Source organism: Notolabrus celidotus, chromosome 19, assembly GCF_009762535.1.
Source record: "Notolabrus celidotus isolate fNotCel1 chromosome 19, fNotCel1.pri, whole genome shotgun sequence".
Lineage (NCBI taxonomy): Eukaryota > Metazoa > Chordata > Actinopteri > Labriformes > Labridae > Notolabrus > Notolabrus celidotus.
Window position 1 is genome coordinate 279610 of NC_048290.1, and position 5989 is coordinate 285598.

Below are 5989 nucleotides of genomic sequence, written 5' to 3' on the forward strand. Positions count from 1 at the left end.
TTTCCTTTTTGATAAAGCTTATAGTTAGAGCTGGATCAGGCTTGGACCAGGTCTTAGTTCTGCTGCTATAGGCTTAGACTGACACACTGGGATCCTGTCTTTCCCTCTCTCTCCTCTCTCTGCCTGTCTCTCACTTTAACTCTTCCTGTCCCATTAAAGTTACTAACCATAGACCTTTCTGGAGTCCCTGAGCTCCCTTGTCTCGTAGGTTCCTCTGGATCTCTGCTGTAGATTCCTTTTTTGGGGTCTGTTATTCATCCTTTCTTTCTTTCTTTCTTTCTTTCTGTCTTTCTCTGTTTACTTCTTTCTCTTTTTTCTTTGGTATTCCCTCTTACTTTCTTTCCCTTCATTCCTTCCTTCTTTTTTTTCCTTCTTCCTTTCTTTCTTTCTTCACTTCTCTTTCTTCTTCCTTTCTTTCATCCCTGCTTTCTTTTTTCTTCTTCCTTTCTTCCTCTCTTTCTGTTTTCACTTCTCTTTTCTTTCTTTCTTTCTTCCTTCCTCCTTGCCTTTTCTTTCCTTCCTTCTCTTCTTTTTACCCTTCTTGTTCATTCCATGTTTCTTCATCCTTTATGTCTGCTTCTCTTATCCCATCCTTTCCTTGCTTCATTCCTTCCTTCCTTCTTTCTTTCTTTCTTTCTTTCTTTCCTTGCTTCCTTCCTTCCTTCCTTCCTAACTTCTTTCTTTCCTTGCTTCCTTCCTTGCTTCCTCCCTTCCTTCCTCCCTTCCATCCTCCCTTCTTTCACTTCTCTCTTTTCTTTCTTTCTTTCTTTGTTCTGTCCAGGTTTCTTCATTCTTTACGTCTCCTTTTCTAATCTCCTCATTTCCTTCCTTCATTCCTTCCCCATTTCTTCTCCTCTTTTTCTTTCTTCTGGTCTCCCTCTCTTCTCTCTTTTCTTAGACCTTTCTGGAGTCCCTGAGCTCCCTTGTCTCGTAGGTTCCTCTGGATCTCTGCTGCTGTGGACGTGGTCCAGACTCCAGCTGCTACAACTACTACTATCCGTCTCCCCACTATCATCTCTCTCTCTCTTCATCTCCCTCTATCCCTCTCTCCAACACGGTCTCAGCAGATGTGTGTCTAACATGAGTCTGGTCCTGCTGGAGGTTTCTGCCTGTTAAAGGAAGTTTGTCCTTGCCACTGTAACTTGCTAAATGCTGCAAAGTGCTCTGCTCATGGTGGATTAAGATGAGATCAGACTGAGTCCTGTCTGGAAGAGGGGACTGGATCTGATCCGGTCTTGATGTTGGGTCTTTGCAGAGGACGGTCTAGACCTGCCCTGTTTGGAAAGAGTCTTAGGATAGTGTTTGAGAGCTGTGTGAACTTTGAAGGAGTAATAAAGGAGAGTAAATGCAGCAGGACACTCATCATCTAATGAGCCTCATAAACCAGATGAACACTGGTCGGCTGCCATCTCTGAGTCCTCTGTGTCTCTGCTGAGGACGACATCCTCATCCACGTCAGCGTGGCGTCCGTCCTTCAGACTCACAGAGACACATTTAATATTTCACACACACACACACACCAGCAGCAGCCTCTTAAATTAACGAGGCTTTCTGCAAGAGGTTTTTAACGTGATTGATTGGAGTCACACACCCCTCCTCCTCCAAAGGCATGCTGGGAAAAACTGTGGTCTCTCTTCCTCCCACTCGCATACACACAAAGACATATTCAGCAAACACAGTGACAGTGACAAGAGCCAGATCATGAACCCCGGACCAACAGGAACACTGGAGCTCTTCAGAGACACAGAGACGGGCGTCACTTCTCACAGATTTATCAGGAGGAAGAAATGAGTTCCTCAGCGTCACTCTCAGCATCACATATTCAGCTGAATGCTTCTAAAGTTCAGAGAACAATACGACCACAAATTAGAAAACGCTCATCTTAATGAGCTGAAATCTGCCAAGTTTACTGAGTTAATCCAGCAGTTAAAGTCTTGTTTACATCATGACAACATGGCTCACACATCCACAGAGAGATGCTCTGAATTAGAGTTTTTATTCTGTGTATGTTTTTACTTTAATCTGCTCCAAAAGTCGGCATGTTGACGACGTCTTTGGATGGAAACAGCACCGTGTTCTTTCCTTCTTTTAGAGGTTTTTTTAATTGTGAGGACATGTTCCAATAAAATAAAGAATACCTGTCCTACCTCTCAGGGCTGCAGCAGACGTGGTGAAACTTGTGGTGCAATGCTTTGTTGTGCACGATCACTCGGCTGCGTTCTCAGATATGTTTGTAAGCTGTGAGCTGTGAATGCAAAACTGCAACCTGTAGAACCTGGTGCAACAGGTGAACAAAACTTGGCAGAATCTCAGCAGTCGATGCAAAACCATCACCTCCTGAAAACCTCTGACGTCTGGGAGTCTGGGAACTCTCAACTCACATTTGCAAAGCAGCTCATTCTGTCATTGGAGCGTGTCAGTGGGAACATTTGCAAAGCAGACACGTCTCTCTCTTTAAACAGCAACTGTGACGTTCAGCTGAACTCTCCTTGAAATCTTCCTCCTACATCCTTTCTTCTCATCCTCCTCTCTTAAAGTAAAAACTGAAGAGTGAAGCCTGGTTTATACTTCTGTGTTGCCCCTGTGCTTTCCCACAGACATTCAGAACATGTTGTGATCATTTAGAGCTGAGACATGTTGTTTATCACACAGACATGATTACATGAAGAATAGAGAGGACACGTCAGAGGGGATGAAATCAGCAGATGATGTGTGCAGAGCCCAGAAGTGCTGTAAAAGCAGGAAATACAATGGCACCGATCGGACCAATCACATGGCTTGTGGGGTATGGGCGGTGTTTTTCAAATATTTGTTCACTTGGTAAAAATCAAAGAGTTACTTTGAATATTTTCTCATTTTAAAAGTAAAATTTTTCATCGTTTTTAACGGTGCCTGGTTGTAATACAGTGTTCCCGCCACACGGTGGCTACAGAGCGTCTTAAAGCTGTTTGCTAACCGCGTTAAGTTACAGAAGAAGAAGAATGCTAACTGCATTAAATTGCAAAAGAAGAAGAAAACATTAGCGACAGCTGCTGCTATTCTTTCTGTTTCTGAACCTCACACTACAACACACGTGTTCCCAGAGACTGAGCATGGCTGTAACATGTAAACACACACACCACACCGCTGCATCACAGAAACACAGACATGAAGATCAAGACAGACGCTGACAGTGGGGAGGGGACTATTTGAATAATTGGCAAATAGATGCCAATGATTCTTGAATAGTATTTGGCTTGAAATGCCCGTCCCTAGTAGGGATGCACCGATCCGACCCTGGTATCTGATATCGGCTAGATCGGACTCAAAAAGCTAGATCGGATATCGGTGACAAAGGGCCGATCCATATGTCAGATCTATTCATCTCAGTTCTATGCTTTCCAGTGTTTACAACATCTATTGGTTATGAAGATTAACTCACCGGACTGCTGGTACACATTTATAATCTCTTGAATAATGATGTCAGTTTAAAAATGTTCCTTTTATTTTGGTTTACAAAGTCAGAAAAGCCTGAAGTTACCAAAACATGATTCCAGGGGCGTCACCAGACCCCCTTTACTGGGGCACGTGCCTCAGTATAAATGAGCTGTGCCCCTGTATCAGGGGCGGACTAGTCATGGGAAGTAAAGGAAAAGACTTTAGGTGCAGTTGTGAATGTGTTGCATCCACTGCAGTGTTTCCCATACATTCATTAATTCCTAAACAAGTGGAGTCCCACGATCCCCCAGCACTGCTTTGGGTTAAAATTCACAATGGTTTGAAAGCTTTCCCTGGTTCTAATATTCTGTAAATAGAGATGCAGCTTTTTGTTTCTCATGCAGGATGTTTGGTAAACACATGAAACATGACACATCTGTGAGCACTGGTTTCACTAACTGGAAAAAAAGCTCTGGATCTCTTTAGAGGGCACGAGAAAACACCTGCCCATAAAAAGTGTGTGTGTAGGTGTGTGTGTGCGCATGTGTGTGTGTGTGTGAGGAAGGGGAAATAGTAGTGGACCTGTGCCCCAATAGAGCTTTATGCCTAGCAATGCCCCTGCATGATTCTATCCTCACATTAAGGAGTTGTTAAATCAAAACCAGGATCAGAGCTGCTAGTATCTGCAGATACCAAAGCCAAGGTGTCGATATCAGGACCTACAAAGTGGGATTGGTGCATCCCTAATCCCTAGTAGTTACATTTTGAAGGGGGTGTGCGTCGGCCTCTGTGTAGGCGACATCATCGATCCGACGCAGAGGTATAAATCAAGCTTCAAAGTCTTCACAGAGTTATGTTAATCACGGCTGCAGCAATCAAGTATTTTATAAATCAATTATTCTGGTGATTAATCAAGTCATTGAAAAAGAAATTCAAAAACACATTCATTAAATGTGTTTCTGTTATTACTTCTGTGACAATATAAATGTCTCTGTTGTTGTAAAAATGAAGAGTCATCTACCCTCTTTTTATTCCGTTCAGGGTTACTGGAGGTCGGAGCCAATCCCAGCTGACTTAGGGCAGAAGGCAGGGTACACCCTGGAGAGGTCGTCAACCCATCACAGGGTTAACCTTTGAATTATTTTACAATACATTTGATTTAAGGGCATTTTATAAACCGATTGACTCGAGTTATTTGAGGAATCATTAACTTGAAAGCTGAAAGTTAAAACAGCCTTCAACCAATCCTGCAATTCATAATACTGGTCTCAATAGTTTGTTACTAGTCCTCTAAGAAACTGATCTTACATTTATCCATAGAGTTTGTAATGAGTTATATCCCTCTTAATTTGTTTCTGCACAGCTTGTGTAGTTCTTGCACGAAGGCGAGATGAGACAGGAGGCGTTTAAGAGGATCAGACGGTGAGAGGAGGGAGCCACTAGTCCTGCAGAGACGAAGCCTTTTCACCTTTTTCAGCCTCAAACTTCTAAAATTAACTTTCCTTCAGACTCCAGTCCCGTCCCTCAGATTTAATAACTCTCCTGCAGCCTCAGAGTTCAGCTTCCCGTGCCGAAGGCCTCACCTACACACCAGATTCTGCAGCAGGCTGGCAGCTCTGAATGCTTCTCATGCTAACACACCGACCACACCATCCACCACTCCATCCATCCATCCATCTTTCTGAGCTGGGAAACAACACAAACAGGAAGAGACGCCACGCCGACCTGGAGCGAGAGTCTCAGAGCAGCTGAAAAATAAGCACACAGCAGATTCTGAAGACGTGTTTTTAGTTTGAGATGTTATGTGGAGGCAAAGTGAGTCACACACTCCTCATGCACACTCCAAATATTCCATCCTGACAGCACAGACTGAGATGATTTAACAGCTGGGCTGACCCACATCACTATCAGAGCCCTGTGACAGAAACCACGCACTGTGAGAATCACGTTTACGACCCTGCTGCTGCTGCTGCTGCAGCTGGGAAGTGACGCACGAGTGAACACAGATAAACAGACTCACCTGGAGTGTTTACATGTGACGTCTGAGTCCTTCACTTTGGATTTAATGTCATTAAAGTGCAGAAACTAACCTAAACCGACATCCATAAAAACTGTACCCTCAGAACACAACTTAAACTTAAAGCTGCTGGAAGAAAACTTTCAGCTGGTGTTAATTTTGGCGCCTCTTACTCTCTTAAAGGATTTCATCTTCGACATGCGTGCACATTCTGTCCGTTAAAATACAGCATGATGCATCAATCACTTTGAATCTTTCACATTTAAAGTGTCAAACAAAGATGTTCTTGTTTACCTGCTTTTATAAGTCATATAGAGACATGAGTGTTAAATTCATGCTGTTTCATAACCTCAGAAAATCTCCTCACAGGTCCTTTAATGTGGATTATTACCATCTCTAAATACCCCTAGTGTGCCTTTAATGCAGATTATTCAAATGCATGCTGCTAATATAATATTATACATTATATGAACAGATTTCATTCTCAACTAATGCTGCAACTATCAACTACATGATAGTATCTTAAATATGTGACATATTTAAGTACATAAACAC